The 16,736-nt window shown below is 38.0% G+C and overlaps 2 protein-coding genes across 2 annotated transcripts in view; one reads left to right on the forward strand and one right to left on the reverse strand.

Annotated features, from left to right (window-relative positions):
• The window catches only part of MLYCD (malonyl-CoA decarboxylase), a 1,175,690-nt gene that overhangs the window by 527,611 nt on the left and 631,343 nt on the right, over positions 1 to 16,736 (forward strand). The window lies entirely within an intron of this gene.
• The window catches only part of LOC122807952 (DNA topoisomerase 1-like), a 559,610-nt gene that overhangs the window by 162,917 nt on the left and 379,957 nt on the right, over positions 1 to 16,736 (reverse strand). The window lies entirely within an intron of this gene.

A 16,736-nucleotide genomic window follows, 5' to 3' on the forward strand; every position in this document is an offset into this window, starting at 1 on the left:
TCAAAATCTCTTATCTTTCCAAACAAACGAACAGTCATAAAGAAGCTCTTTTCCTATAACTCAATTAAAGTTGAATTATACTCTTAAATACCTAGGGATAATTTGATCATAATCATAAAACCTCCCTCCAAAATAATCTCCTTAAAACATAGACAAATATTGAGACTGATTTAGCCAGATGGAAAAACATGGAATTCCCCTTCCTGTCTAAAATAGCAATAATAAAAATGAACATTCGACCCAGAATGCTGTAGCAGTTCAGTGCAACAGATAACTATATCCCTTTAAACTTCTTTAAAAAAAATAAACAAAACCCTAACTAAATTTATCTGTTTCCCTAAAAATCCTAGGATCTCCTTTTCAAGATTAATGCTTCCTAAAAACAAGGGAGGACTGGGGTTACCAGATTTCAGATTGTATTATGACATATGTGCCAGCAGAGTCATGTTAATTGCAGATCATAATCCAAGTGAACTAACTCACTCTCTCCAATGGGTTGATCTCTGGCATGCACATGTGAAAAAGTGCAATATAAACCCCAAATCGCTGCCCTTCATAAACAAATCTATATTAAAAAGCTAATTAAATACAAAATTAACACATTTCAAAAGCTTTTCTCTTCATTATGTCTGTCAAACACACTCATTCTCATGCAGCCTATTCACTTAAACCCAAACTTAAAACTGGGTAATAAAATGATAAACCTGGACCAATTCCCTCAAATTAAAATCTTAACTGTATGGGATTTCTTTCAACTCAAGGATAATTCTAATGATAGCAAAGTAAAATTTAAACTTAGTAACAAATATACAATAATTTTGAGACAAATCAAAGAGATAGTTTCTACTTTGGGGAGCTTCCCAAATAAGGTACAGGAAGAAATAATCATTGCTACATCACTCCTGAAATGTCAAAAATTAAAAAGAAGATGATATCAATTACTTACAACCTAATCTCTACACCTAATCTCTACCACTAAATACCAATCTTCTATTACATTTTGCACAATATTGGAGAAACAAAAACCCCAAATTGACTGATGTCCTTCTCTCCCAAGCTATCAATATAAACAGATTTTCCTCTTAAGAAACTATCATATACCCAATTAATGATAAATAATAATGCATACTATACCCCAAAACGTTTAAATAGTTTCTTCCCAAACACTTCACCTTTCTATCCGTTTTGCCCCACAGTGACAGCCGACCTCTTGAACATCTTATGGTACTGTAAATATGCACAAAATCTATGGAACTCCCTAAGAATTAAACTTACAAAAATGGGATATGGCAAATCCACTCTCTCCTGGGAATTTGCTATAGCCCATTTAGGCCATACTGAAATACCCACTACTGAACTGAGGATTAAGATTGCTCTTTTTATGTTAATTAAGCTCTACATTACACAGAGCTGGTTAGACCACTCTAAATTAGACTGGGATAACTTCAAGAACTTGGCATCCAAGTATATTTTATCTCCTTAATTGCTAGCAATGTTAACAAATGCCTAAACTACCTTAGCTTCTGGAGTATTACTCTAGATTGCACCCTAAAATAATATAGAATGGCTTTTTGTACCTATTGTCCTATATGGACATGATCAACAATTCCTTCTCCAAAGAGATTCAACTCATTGTGTTCTCTGATGGTTACCTATATGCATGTCACAGATACAAAAATAAGAAATACTAACTTTAATAAATGTAATTAAAATCTTAATGTAATAATGTAGCACTATTTGTAAATAGTTGTATATATATATATATATATATATATATATATATATATATATGGTGTTTATTCTTTATTCTGTCCCTATAATAGTTAACTAATGAATTTTGACTCTGTGCCAATAACAATATTTTTTTATTAATAGTGTTAACATTGTCATGTTTCTTCTATGAATGTTTGTCTTTTTCTTTTTTTCTCTCTTCATATTGAGAAAACAAATCTTAAGTGTACTTGCCAATTACTTGAATGGCTAATGGCTTTATCTGTCTATGAATACTGATCATTTTTAGTTAAACAACTTTTGTTATGGTATATCACAATATGTTTAATGAAACTAAAATAAAATAAATATTAAAAAAAAAAGAAAATTATCTAGTTCATCCAAAACACCCGAACTGAAAGTACCTTAAAATGCCAACAAAAGTAGTTCCACAAAGAAAATGACCTTTACTACTTTCAGAATTGACAGCACAATGGATCTCCTTAATCACGCAATTTTTTTTTTACTCAAAGATGACAAATGTCTCTAGACTCTTATTTTGATATAACAAGTAACTGTTAACAACACTGAAAAAAAGGTTCACAAAACAACAGAGCATGTTCTTTAGTTTGTAGCTACTGTGTTTCATGCACAGAACTGCAAAAAAGGAAAACCCACTCTTGAAGATACAAGTTCCTGCCACTTCCCTGTTGCATCTTGGTTTGCTTACTACTTTGCTAAGTTTATGGTTTACCCCAATCTGGCTGCAGATTCTGGCAGATTCAAATAGAAATAATGTTTAACCATTTTAAAAAATTAAACATAACTTGTCAGGTAAGCTGCCCCAGTGACTGCAGGATAACTATAGTAAGACAGTTATCCTTAATATGCAAGATCAAAGTGAAATTCAGCCTTTTATATTTTGTCCAGCTTTACAAGCACCAAGCAACAAAGTAATTTTAACAAACAAAAGTGTGCAGCAGATCTTTCTGAAATCCTAATTCCTTTGCTGCATTTTTTTTAATTCTTTTTTACTTTTACTTACCTGGAGAAGGACAGGTTGAGCCGCCGGAGCAAGTAAATATTCTCTCCCTCCTGATTCCTGTGGACACGGGTCAGCAGGCACTGGTTGCTGACTAACTGCTGCAGACAGCAAAGTCAAACTTAAATTGTGCACAGCAAACAGGGCAGGCTAGCTCGGTACTGCTGCAATTAATTCAAATTCACTGCCATCTAAACAGTACTGTCCGAGTCTCCTACAAGCGATCTGCCTCATAAAGCTGCTGATGTCATCACACGTCGCCCCTGCACGTTGATGAAGTTTAGGGACATGTTGCCCACGTGTGATGACATCATCTATAATTTAAAAACTTGAAAATAAAATAAAAAAAATTGGGAATTAAAGGGGCCACTCAGAAATTCGTGGCATCCCATTATTATGCCCTCAAAACCGGTAAATACTGAGGAATTTGGTACAGTTGAGAGGTATGATGTGCACATTTTAACATTTGATTGACAGTTGTTCTGACTTGGGGCTGTCCAAGAGGTATAATTTTCTCAGAATTGAGAGTAAATACCAACTGCTGCAAAATATCAATTAATGCAAGAATAACTCCACCTGACATGCTACAAATCCAGAGGTACCGGAAGCTGCTGAAGGGTGGGGGAGCAGAAGATAACAGGGGCACAATGTATAAAAGGGCAACATTTTAATTCATTTATTGGTATCTTACCATAATAGTAGCAAGCATGATCTAAAATATGTATATACTTAGAAATTATGTACTTTGCTATAACAGAAAAATTATAAAAATATTATATTATCCTAGAAAATAGTATTTTTAGCTCTTATTTCATAGGAGCACATTAATGACATGACTGAGATTGACACAAATTGTCAGGTTGAAAAAAATGCAAAATATATATTTTCATGAAATAAATAGCAAAACTAGAGCATCCAAATGACTGCACAAGACATCTGATGGTGTCTAGCAACAAAGGAACATTTCTCTGTAATCACACTCAGTATTATATAAATTTCTTGGGACTACATATCATGACCTTCAGCTACAAAATTCACTTAGACACTGTAAAGACACACAATTTGATGTTCTTATAATGAAGTTTACTGCAATTAAGTCTAAACTTGGGGAGGAGGCCGTTACAAATCCAATGACAAAGTGATCAGTAAAGAAGCATTTTACACAATTATTCCACTTAGAATATAGAGCAAAAGTTCAGTATAACACACACAATGAAAACAGAGTATAGCACAAAATGTTAAAGCTGTGGCACTAAAGGCTCATGAACTAAAGCAATTGGAACTTGTCTTTGAAAGGTTCTACTTCTGTTTTCCTTTGAGGTTTCATTATGTCTCTTTCAGATGACAAGTGTGTTCAGTTATGAAATGCACAAAACTCAAAATGTCTTAGTGCAGGACACCTCTATATTTCACCCAGTTGCTTTAATCACTTGAAAACATAACAGTGTAGCCACAATATGACATAAAATTGTAGCCACAACATGCGACTATATAATTTTTTGAAGAAATATAGAGGAGTTTTACTTGAACTGTATTGCCAACTTAGTAAAGAAGTGTCTTAAGCCATTGTTTTACTTGTACTCAACAGAAGTTGACCACAGCATCCACAACGAAAGTGAAGTACAATGTAAAATATCACACTGGCAGTAAAGGCACATTAATCCAAAGCCTTTCTCTCTCTCAGTCTGCCTTTGAAATTATTCTAAAACATTCAAGTAATAACATGGTGTTGGACTACAATACATACACAGGACTAATTCTAACCTCAGACCTACCAGTGTAGCATGCCTTGGAATTTAGCTATACAGCTTTAGCTGTTAGAAAACATCACACTGTAACAACATGCTATTATATAATTTTTGTGATGAAATATAGAGGAGTTTTAATTCAAATGTATTGACAACTCAGTAAAGTAGTATCTTAGGCCATTATTTTACTTGGTGTAATGAGCAGATGTTCACCACAGCATTCTCAATGAGCATCAAATACAATGCAAAATATCAGATTGGCAGTAAAGGCACATGAACTTAAACCAAAGCCTGTCTGTCTGTCTTTGAAACTATTGCAAAACATTCAAGTAATAACATGATATTGGACTACAAAGACCACATAGGACTGTAATGCTAACCTTAAAGCTACCAGTGTAGCATGCCATTAAATTTTACTACACAGCTAGCTGCTAGAAAACATGGCATTGTAACCACATCATGTTACCACTAAAAGAAATATTTTTTTCCCTAGAAAATATGTAGTATTTTCACCTCTGAGGTGTTGCAAAATTAGTATACATATACTCTGGACATTCATTTTACTTTGCCTGTTTTGCAGAGGTCATATGATGTATAGAGCCCAGGTGGAAATGAAACATAGTACCAGCCTGTGACAATAAAATCCCTCTGAATCTATTACTGCAGAAGTTGTATATAAAATCCCACATTAGTTCCATTAAGACAGCTCACAATAAAAATTATGGTTATTGTACAAAGCTACTTTGGTATAAAACACACATGCTGTCCCAGTGGACAGGGGTAATACTGAGAGGACACATTACCTCTGGCCGTCAAGTAATCACATAAATATAATCATCATATAGCTCTTTGACAGATCCTGCCCCTCCACAACAGACCACTTAAATAATCAGCCAGCAGTCATCCTGAAATTTCTATTTGCTTTCATACATTACCTGCCCCAACCTTCTGTTCAGAGAACAAATATTTCCCAGGTGGAAACCAAGGATTGTACTGGACTGTGTCAGTCAAGCAGTGGCTTTGTTAGCTGTGTATGAGGCCATATGTTTGTTCCCAGAAGACAGTTCACATTTAAAAAAAAAATCAGGGACATATAATAAGGTACTCTGGTGCATAGTGCCCCATAGGATTCTGTCCTTTCTGGGACAATACTTGACCTTTGTCTATTATGTAATGACAAAAAAAGCAATGGTCATGTTGCTCTTTGAAAGATACTGCCATCTCCCCCAAAAATCATATCAATGATCAATCTAACTTGATTCTAGAACAGCCATTTGACTTCATACATCAGCTGCCCCTTGTTCTTTTGTCCAGAGGTCAAATAGCACCAGAGTAGACACCAAGCATAGTGGCAGGTTGTAACAACAAAAGCCATCTGAAAACCTATACTCACCATCTGTATATTAGCGTTTACAGTATATGTCAGTGCCGCAAAGACAGTTCACAAAAAAAAAAATTAAAAAATAATCATGTCTTCTAATAAGGTATATGTCATACAACACCCACTGCTCTGATGGAATGTCCAACTTCTGAAAGAGGTACAGTACATTTCACTGTGAAGGAATCATGCAAATAGAATGGGCACATGGTACTCAGATCCTCTTCCATTCAACAAAACCATATCAATAATCAATCAGAAGGGGTCCTATAACTGCCGTTTGCTTTCATAAAATCACCTGTCCCCAGCCTTCTGTGAGAAGCACCAAAGTAGCAAGAAAAAAAAAAGAACTTTAGCCATAGCTCTCTGGAAGACCACTAAAAGTTGTGAAGGTGGGAGAAGGTCCATGGTCACTGACAAATCCAAAATATTCCTCTTCCGTTAGGTACTTTGAAACTGGCTAGAATAGCAGGTTTTATATTAGCATCCATCCTTCTGAAGAATATGAAGTCAGTAACTCAAAAATGTGCCATTATTAGTGTGATGATATAGGCTAGTGCCAGTATAGCTAGCTGGAGTTCTGGAAAAATGACATTGTTTGAATATCAAACTGATATGTACAAGGTGCTTGTGTTACAAATGTATTAGAACTGTTATGGCATTTGAATATCAAAATGTAGTTGTAAAGTTGCTAGTGCTGAAAAAAGTATCAACAGTGGGTTCTACTGGACAGAGAAGAAAAATACATGCGAGACTGTACGTATATATGTTAGCAAAGGACCTTGGAGGAGCAGAGGTTAACCAGCTAGCTTACATCAAGAAAAATAAGGGAAATGAAAATGAGCTGTTAAACCATTAAAATGGCATCCCACAGTGATGAATAGGACCAGAGATGGTAGGCCTGGAGAAAGCCATTGTTTAATATCCTATAAATAAGAGGGAAAGTACTGTAATTATTTCATGGCTCCAGGGCACTGCCATACACATTTAGATATGCATTGTAGCCATCTATGCTAAATTCCTGTCTCAGATTCAAAGGGGGGAATACTGTAAGAACCTAGAGTGAGGTGACCAAATGAGGTCATTCTGCCAGCCATCTTGAAAATTATGTTTTAGATATTATAGTGGGAAATCTCTCAGCACTGAGTATTCTGTCTTAAGCCTGACAATAAGAAAGGCCATTCACCACATTTGCCTTGCTCTATTATAGGATCATAGGAAGTTACTAGGCTAATGACATTAGGGCCCATTACAAGTCTAGCCAAGTTTTACCCTTATTTCCATGATCAGCACCCATCACCCCTGTCCAAGGAGGACATAAGTGGAACCCCTGTGGTCAATTTACTATTACCAACCCAATCGTCTAGATTGCATTTGAAGATGGCCAGCTAAGTGCTCTGCTTGACATGAAGCAGGAGTCTGTTTCAAAGGTGTGGTAACCTCTGGGAGACAAATATGTCCTTCCAGCAGGTTTTATTAATGTCACATACCAGGTTAAGGGCATTAAAGTGAGTAACCCATGTACCATTTGACTTTTGGATATGCAGCATTTCCAATAAAGCAGAGTCAATGATTGCCTTATATGTAAGACAGATATCGCCTCTGAGTGGTCTGTATGAAACAGAATAAAATGACAGTGATTCCAGATGATCCTCATAAGACAGATGATGAAGACCTTGAATTTCCCTTAAGAGGAACCTTTGTGGCCTCTCCAATTGCTGGAGGTGCTTGGAAAGTTACAACCCAAAAGAGGCATTGTACTCAATTATTGGCCTGATGAGAGAAGAGTACAAGGAAGTTATAACTTCTTTTTTTCTGCAGGCAATGCCCTTACTTATGAGATGAACAATATAGAATGCCCTTCTTACCACTGTGGAGACATGGTGATCAGAGGTAAGGTTACAGTCAACCTGTGTGCCCAAGGTCTCTCACCACTGAGTGCATACTTAGGGTGTTGTTACTGGTGTGGCAAGTTAGCAGGAACATCACTCATACCAAAATGGATGATAATACATTCTTTTGCACTGAGTTTAAGGCCATGACCTTGGTACCAATCATTTGTTTGTGTAAGACCCATAAATAAAAATAAATAAATAAGACCCTCTTGTATATCATTTGGAGATTCTATGACTGCTTCTACTTTGCAGTCATCTGCAAATTTTGTCAGCCACAGACATTTAATCATAGCTTGCACTTCTGAGAAATAGACTCCAAACAGTAGAGGTCCCAGGACTGATCCCAGTGGAGCACGACTGGTTACAGGTCTGCTGTTGAAGGTGGATTTCCCTATTTTGACTACATGGGTTCTATCAGTGAGCCAGTTAGTGACCCATCTAATGATATATGGGTTGATACCTAACTGGGAGAGTTTGTCAATTATGCCTGAGTGGGGGATAGTGTCAAAAGCCTTGATTAAGTCTATGTAGGCTGTATGCACAAATTTTCCCCCATCAACAGCCTTATTGACTGTCTCAAAGATGTCCACCAAGTTTAACAGGCATGATCTCCCTTTGACAAATCCAAATAGAGTAGGGTCACGTTTTTGGAGGTTACCAATATTCTTGTTGGTAAGGTCCATGATGATTCCCTCCATGTCCTTGCAGATAAGGCTAGTCAGGCTAATAGGTCTGTAGTTCCCAGGGTCAGTGGAAGGACCACCTTTGTGTAAGGGAATAACTGTGCCCATTTTCGATTCAGCTGGGACAAAGCCAGTGCTTACACTATAAATGAAAAGAATATCCAATGGTGTTTCTAATTCTTGCTGGAGCCCATGTAGGATGCAGCCTGGGATGTTTACGGCATGCTCTTTAGAAATACAAGGTGGGGGGACAGATGGTAGGGATGTCATGGGGTACATGTGGCAGGGACAGGGGAGTGAAGTTTTCACAGAACCTGTCGGCCACCAGGTTAACTATGTCCAATGGCTCAGTATATGTGGTATCATTAACTACATGTTCAGCACAAATCTGGGCCTTTCCTTTCAGGTTATGGAGGTAACTAAAGAATGCCTTATGGTTGTCTTTGAGGAAGTTAATTTATATTAGTAGTTTGCTTTGGAGAGCTTTACAAGAAGTCTTATTTGCTTGTTTAAGCTGAGGAGGGAAAGTTTCTAGTTTAGGGCTCGCTCACTAACTCTTGTACAACAATTTCTTCCTGTTGTTTTCAACCAAGACTCTCTCACATATTGTCTTAATTAATGCCTCCTATAACTATCAAATTACATCTCTACAACTAATCCACTACCCTCCTAACAGTTTTTATTCATATTTACAACAGAGAAAAACCCAAGTTAAATAAGATGTCCCCAAGTGAAATTATTTTACTATTTCTCCTCACTCTTCTAACCTTTATCACAAATTATCACATCTACCTCCTTCAAACACTTACGACTTCAACCCATCCTCACAAAGAAATTTTGCATCTACCTACCCTTTTTCTCCATAACAGCCAGTCTCTACACATTATATCTGATTTTTCTATAAATATCTTAAAACTAAGCATCCAAATTTACAATCAAATATCAAACAAAGACCAAAATATAACTGGCCACACACTTCCCTCTGTAAAATATCAAATCAAAAAATTAGCCCCGACCCTAGTCTCACTGTTCATACAACCATCACTTCCAACCCCAAAATAAACCAGTCACCTAATACATCTCAGCAAAAAACAGAATCCATACTCGTCTTACTAAATATGAATTTAAGTAATATGTGTAATAAAATCCATGACATGCATGCCTACCTTGCCACATATACTCCTGATGTAGTCATAGCTATTGAAACCTTGTTAAAAAAAAGAAATAAAGGATAAAGAGATCAACCCCCCCCCCCCCCACGATACAATATACTCAGGCATGACTGACAAAACAAGCATGCAGATGGTGTAGCAATCATCTACAAAAATTCTCCCAACCATCACCTTACTTCCATAGGAAATACCCAAATGTAATAATGCTGAACTACCAACAACACTCCTAAAATCAATAGGAAAACTTTGTTTTACAGCAATTATATACCACCAATGAATAATGTCAATACTACAGAAAACATCCTGTACTGGATATCGCAACAAATTAATCATGAAACTATAATACCTGGAGACTTAAAGACTGGCAACTCAAATTCCACTACCCCTGCTGAATCCATAAACTTGTACAATTGAATCATTAAAACTTCAGGGAGACACTCAACATCAGACTGGATTCTTGCAAACAAACCAGGCAAACTGACAAAAGTAGGCTGCCTGTCATAGCATAAGTGACCACATACTAACATATGCCATTAGAACTCATCATAACCTAGATAAACATATTGTCTATAATTAAACATGAAATACAACCAATCTCAGCAAAGACATTTTCAATGAAATACTAAAACATATAACTAGAATGCACTTAATGCTGCTAGCTAACTGCTGTAGAACTCTTATTCTTACAGATAAATAATCTAGCACAAGTATATAATAAAAGCGTAAAGTCCAACCCAGCACCATGGTTGACAAAGGAAACAAAAAAAAATAATGATAAAAAGGGATCAAGCCTAGAACACCTGGTATAAAAACAGAACTCAAAATGCCCTCCAGCAATTTAAACATCTTAGAAACCTTGCAACTTCATGTCACACAGGCTAAGCAAACATACTATACCAACTTACAACCTACAAGATAAATATATAAACAACCCAAAACTTTTTTGGTCATCAATAAATAAACTACTCCACCCTGGCAAGACTACTAGTCCCTCTCCAAAAACAGACAATACAGCAGACTCTATCCCCATACAGTTTAATTCCTACTTTATACAATCAATAGTCTCTCTCTTAGACACTAACACATTTGCCCCATCCCTCAACTCAAAACCACCCACAGCTCTTCAGTTTTAGCCCAGTACCAACCTCACTCAAAAGGAAGTAGCTCCTTAAACTAAAAACTGCTTCTGTAGCAGTAGACCATCTGCCATCAGACTACCTAAAAATGGCTGCAGAAGCCACAGCCTTCCCTGTGTCCATACTGATTAATAGGTCCATAGCAGAAAGATGGGTCCCATTATGTGGAAAACATCCTACATCATAGCACTGCACAAAGGCGGCACATCTACAGAGATTAATAACTAGAGACAGATAGTGATTCTCTCCAAAATATTAGAGATATGCATCCATATACAGCTGATGCAATGCCTAACCTCAGATAACCTGCTGTCAAAAATGTAAAATGGCTTTAGGCCTCATTGCAGCACTGCTTGTTTGACTCTCCTCAATAGGACTTTCACATTACTCCTTGTCGTGGTTCCTCAGTTATCTATCTGCAGGGCAACAAGTCATTAAATGGGAACAGACCTACTCATCCTTTGAACCAGTTACTACAGGTGTCCCTCAGTTCTACCATGGGTCCTGTACTATTTAATATATTTATTAATGACCTCCACTCACCATGCTAGTTTAATTCAGTATGCAGATGACTCAACATTAATACTTGCTGCCTAAACAATAAATAAGCTCCCAAGACAGTACCTAAAAAATCTTTCTCCTCTGTAAAAAAAAAAAAAAAAAAAAAAACCTGGCTCAAAGAATCAAACCTCCTACTTAACCCCAAGAAAGCTAAGTTAATGCTTTTCAACTCAAAAAGTTGCCAAAATCAAAAGCAATCTTTTACCATAATGTCAGCAAATAATACTGTCATTGAAACTGTAACACAGTAAACTTCTAGGCATTATAATAGATGATAATCTCAAATATGACCAGCATATACTGCACACCATTAAACCTACACACCAGAAAACTAGGATCCCTGTATAAGATGAATGGATTACTTACAGATACTGCAAGAAAAACTCTAGCCACCACCTTCTTACTGCCATCTCTCTCATATGCTACTCCTATTCTAACAGACAATACTCAAAGAAACTTGCCTCCTGCTACAATAAAATAGCTAAATTTGCCACCAGTCCACCTCATAGGGCCCGCCATTGTCTTAGCTTAAAGCAATTAAACTGGTTGAACTGCACCAGCTGTCTAACATTTACAACTACAGCACACACTCATTCATAATCCAGAAAAATTCCCTGCACTACAAAACATATTATTGCCCTACTGCCCAGCAAGGGACCTCTCTTCTAGTAACAAATTCTTACTTACAGAAAAGTCAGATAATATTGCAGGAGACTCTCACTACTCCCAATACATTGTGAAACTCTGGAATACTATCCCCATGTCCCCATGCAAACAAAACTCTGACAAACATAGTAGTTTTAAACCACTGGTTAAACAGTATCTTAACCAATCCTGGTCCTGTACATGCTCATCACAAGGGTTAAAACATTTGCACTGTACAATACTATCCAAATAGTGTCATTAAACATAAAATTCTCCACCTCTTACTGAAATGACAAAACTATTTTTATACATAAGTGCTGCCTGTACAATCCACTAAGCTGTACATGTGCTTTCGGTTTAGTAACTTCAACCTCTGTAAAATCTTAGAAGGTATATTTATAAATGTAACTACTGTTTGTGTATAAATGTAAATAGAAATGCAACTACTGTTTGTGTATAAATGCAAATAGAAATTTAACTACTCTGTGTTTGACTGGAACTTAATATAAGCAATGGAGCTTTTCTCTCCAGGCCTCCGCTGAAAATGGGTATTACCCAGTTGGACTTTCCCAGTAAACAAAGACAAATAAATTAATACTTTTTGAATGTATTATCATTGCCTTCTTACAATCTCCTGACTCTCTTAGCTGAGAGGTAGTTGGCTCACAGATCATAGAATACTGTCCATCATTTTATCAGCTTTCTTGGGTACTGCATGTTCACATGCTCCTATCAAGTATGTTTAAAAAAACTTCTGTGGCCTGTGCATCAATACTGTTGTCCCGGTCCCCTTCAATAACACACATCACACCAAATGACATTTGACGACCTTTATTAAATTTCCATAACATAGCTTTGATCACCAACTTTATTAATTAAAACTATTCATGATAGAATTGATTCTAAACACAGCATAACATCCTTGTAATGTTAATCAGGGCAGCGTACCTACTCACCCTGCCCCAGTAAGCAGCATCCATACCTCTACTCACTTACTTTACTTATGAAGCAGCGTCCCATCTCACTTCATACACCATTCATTGCAATGTTAATCAGGGCAGCGTACCTACTCACCCTGCCCAACAAAGCAGGGTCAATACCTCTGCTCCATTACTTTACGTCCCAACTCACTTCATACACCATCCATTGAATTACCATCCACCAAATAAACATCCTCCTTACCTCAGCTTGCTTATCTATTCAGCAAGCTTCCTCCAACTACTCATTTCCTTTCCCCAGATCCTTGAAATGAACATCCAGACATCAGAGGGGGAACAGAAGAGGGCAAGTCTACCCCTCTTCTCCGCCAACCAGCCTGACAAGGCTGTTCCCCCTCCCTTCTACCCAAAATTGTTCAATCCACTTCCCATAAAGGGAAGGGTCAAGCCAAACATCATTTGGTGTACCCATCCTCGGTAAAGCACCTTAGAATCCTGTCATAAACCCCTTTTCCATGCCATCACTGAAACACACCCTAATGAAACTAAAGTAGGATTACCATGACCCCATTTGTAACACCGGAACATCCACACCAAGAGAACACATACCATTTTTAGCCTGCTGCCTTCAAGCTGAAATCATGGCTCAACCTGAATGTATTGACAGCCTATAACCACAACAAAACCACAAACTATAACCTCTTGAACTCAAGACAGCCCCAGTCAAACTAGTAGCAAGTCTCACACCCAAGACCCTGCTAACCGTAGCATATCACCTTAGCCCCCCCCCCCCACTACCCAGTTCTATATGTGCAACAACTCCATTACCGTAGGGAATAGCCAAACTCCAAAACTTTAATGTCCTAACCTTAGATGGCCAAAATCCAGCACCCCTTGACCTAGTTCCTGAAAACTCACCTATGCTCAGCAATGAAATATGTGCCAAGCCATAAACACCCCCAATTCACTCATTACCAAACCATTCTTAACCCCTGTTTGCCCCTAGCCTTTCCCCTAAAAAGCTCTTTCCTTATGTTACCTATGCCACTAGTATCCTACAGCTGCCCTATCCTGCAACCAGGCTTCCTTATACATTCTAACTCCCCTGTAACAATGCAACCAGTTTCTAAAAGTACCCCAACACAGCCACCTACCTACCATTCCTCCTAAAACCTTATCTACAAAATTCACCCAAACCCCAAGTGAAATGATCCTTGTGCTATTCTGTAAAATCTTAACCTGATATGTAACATTAACACTACTTACTCAAGAGACAACTTTGTCATCCCAAGATGCCACGTGTTGGGAATAAACTCCAGCATCATGACAAACACCTCCTTGACCCTTCCCCCCCATATGGTTTGAACAACTGGATGAGTGAATATGACCCCTAAGGTTCCAAGAAAACAAGGATTGAACTTCACAGGCTTGCAGGAGCCATAGAGCTGTAGCATAATACGTTCCTGTGCAACTATGAATATTGTGACCCTACGCATACTGTGGGATCCCCACACTCCCCATAAACCATCCCTGACCATTTTCCTCTTTGGCCCCTTTACCTAAATCTTCCTTATGTGCCCCCTATACCAGTGTAATAATCAGCTCCCACTAATTAAACACAAATATGAAACATGCCTTAGTAAGATGATTACTCAGACCCTCCTTGTGCCCCATTCAAGTGGCAAGAATGTCCATCCTATCAAAAGCATCACCTTTCAAATCCCCTTTCAAGCCACCAATGTTCTATGTGCACACATACCATGATTACTTAATATGGAGGCACTGATCAGGACCCCTGCCACCCCATCAAACCTTTACCTATGTCCAGTGGCCGTGCTGCCTTTTACTATTGAACGCAAATGCCCAAAAGCAGGAACAACTTTCAACATTAATCTAACATACTAACGATTAATAGAACAAATTGTACAACCCATTAACCCTGATATATAAACTCAAAATGCCTGTCCTTCTCTGACTAGCAGTGTAATCTCCTCTGCCAAAAAAAACCTTTAAATCCACTTACTTCCATCAGTAACTGTTGCCCACTTGACTTCCCCTTGTGTAACCTCCTCACTCGCCACTGCTTCCATCATCTGCAAATCCACTGTATTGCCGCAACTGATACGCAGCACACCACCATCTACAAAGAAAAGGACAAAATTATATCCCCTAATATGTAAAGAGAAGGCTCCACCTTATACCCACCTATTCCAAATTATAGCTGCAGCGTTCCAAAAAAACCCCAACTGCAAGAAAGAAAAGACAAGTAAATCATCTAAAATATCTATTGCACATTTCAAGACATCTTCAGAAACAACCTATCCTGCCCACCCGGGAAGGAGTGTACCACCGCCCCACACATTTATGACAAAGCAGCCATAACTGAAGCTATGCTTCCCATGAACCTATCAAACACCCACTATAAATTTAACTACCAAATGAGTATGTTGCAGCTAAAACCCCACACCTGAAGGGACCTATCAATATCCACAAAAGTGGGAATAACTACAGCCATCTGCCTAGCTCAACCTTCCATCTCCAAATGGGGCGCCCTAACCAACATATCAGATTTTGGATTTGCTGATCTCTTGCTCCATAGTCATTGTCTTTACATCCATGATGTAACTCCTTGTCAAAACTGAGTGCTATGCGATGAAAATCAAATTTATACACAAACCCAAAAGGACTCTGATTCCAACCCCTTGATGGTGCATGGCCCGAGCACTCTGCTTGCCCTTTGTGATGACATCCCCCAATACTCTGGTGGCCCCATCAAGCCCGAAGCAGCAACCCACCCCATGCTTTCAATAAAAGCAAGCCCTCATTTCCAGCGGTGGTGTGCAGACAGTCACAAAACAAACACCAAGTGACTTACAACAGTCAGAACTCAGTTTTAAGGCTGTCTAATGCTCCTGTAGCTACAGTCTGACTCAATCCCACTACGTGACATTCTCCAGTTGGCTGCAAACTCAAAGCAACTTACCACAGTCAGAACCCAGGTTCAAGGTTGCCTATTGCTCCTGCCGCTGCAGTCCCCCTCAATCCTTTCCCTCTATTTCCTCCAGTTGGCTGCAAATTTTTTTTTTGGCTGCATGAACTGAACATTAACTTAATTCTTTGAATGTCTGCTTTAGACTACCTGCAGAATTGCATGTCATGCTAATGTTTCAGCCTGCACACTGAATAAACGTGTACAGAAACAGGTTCTTAATGATATGTTGAATTACTGGGTTTCATATTTTTTTCTAGTTTTATTTGGCAGAAATAATGTCCATTTAGGACAGAGAAAAACTTAATATATGGCATTTCTGAGACCAGTTCTTCAAATGTAAGCAACAAACAAGTTTATCTTTTAATCACTCTATTCATATCTTGCAAAATGGGCATTTTGTCTTCTTCACTATAGGACCCAGATTATTCACTGTTTGTTAATGGCACTTAAAAAAAATTCTATATGGTATTTTTCCTGTATCTGTTTTACTTCTGATTGCCATAGGTGCTTTACAGGAAGTATAAACCAGTGGCACTGCAAGAGGTTTTGTTTGTGTATGATGTTTTCTTGTTGGCCAACTCCCAAAGTATTTATATAAATCAGCATTGGTATACAAGATCTCATTCCTATGGCTCTGCTACATATTTAAACATCCTGGTGACAAGAACCATTTTCCTTAATGGTCAGCCCCTCACAATAACCACAACTGCGCAAGTGCATCAATGAACGCTTGCCCCAAGCCTGCGAACCAAGCTTCGACACCAGTGCTGCTCCACACAGCCAAAGTAACAGCAAGCACTGTAGACAAACAAGGCAAAACAAGATGAAAACACAGC

Source organism: Protopterus annectens, chromosome 8.part0, assembly GCF_019279795.1.
Source record: "Protopterus annectens isolate FY-2018-M chromosome 8.part0, PAN1.0, whole genome shotgun sequence".
Taxonomy (NCBI): Eukaryota; Metazoa; Chordata; order Ceratodontiformes; family Protopteridae; genus Protopterus; species Protopterus annectens.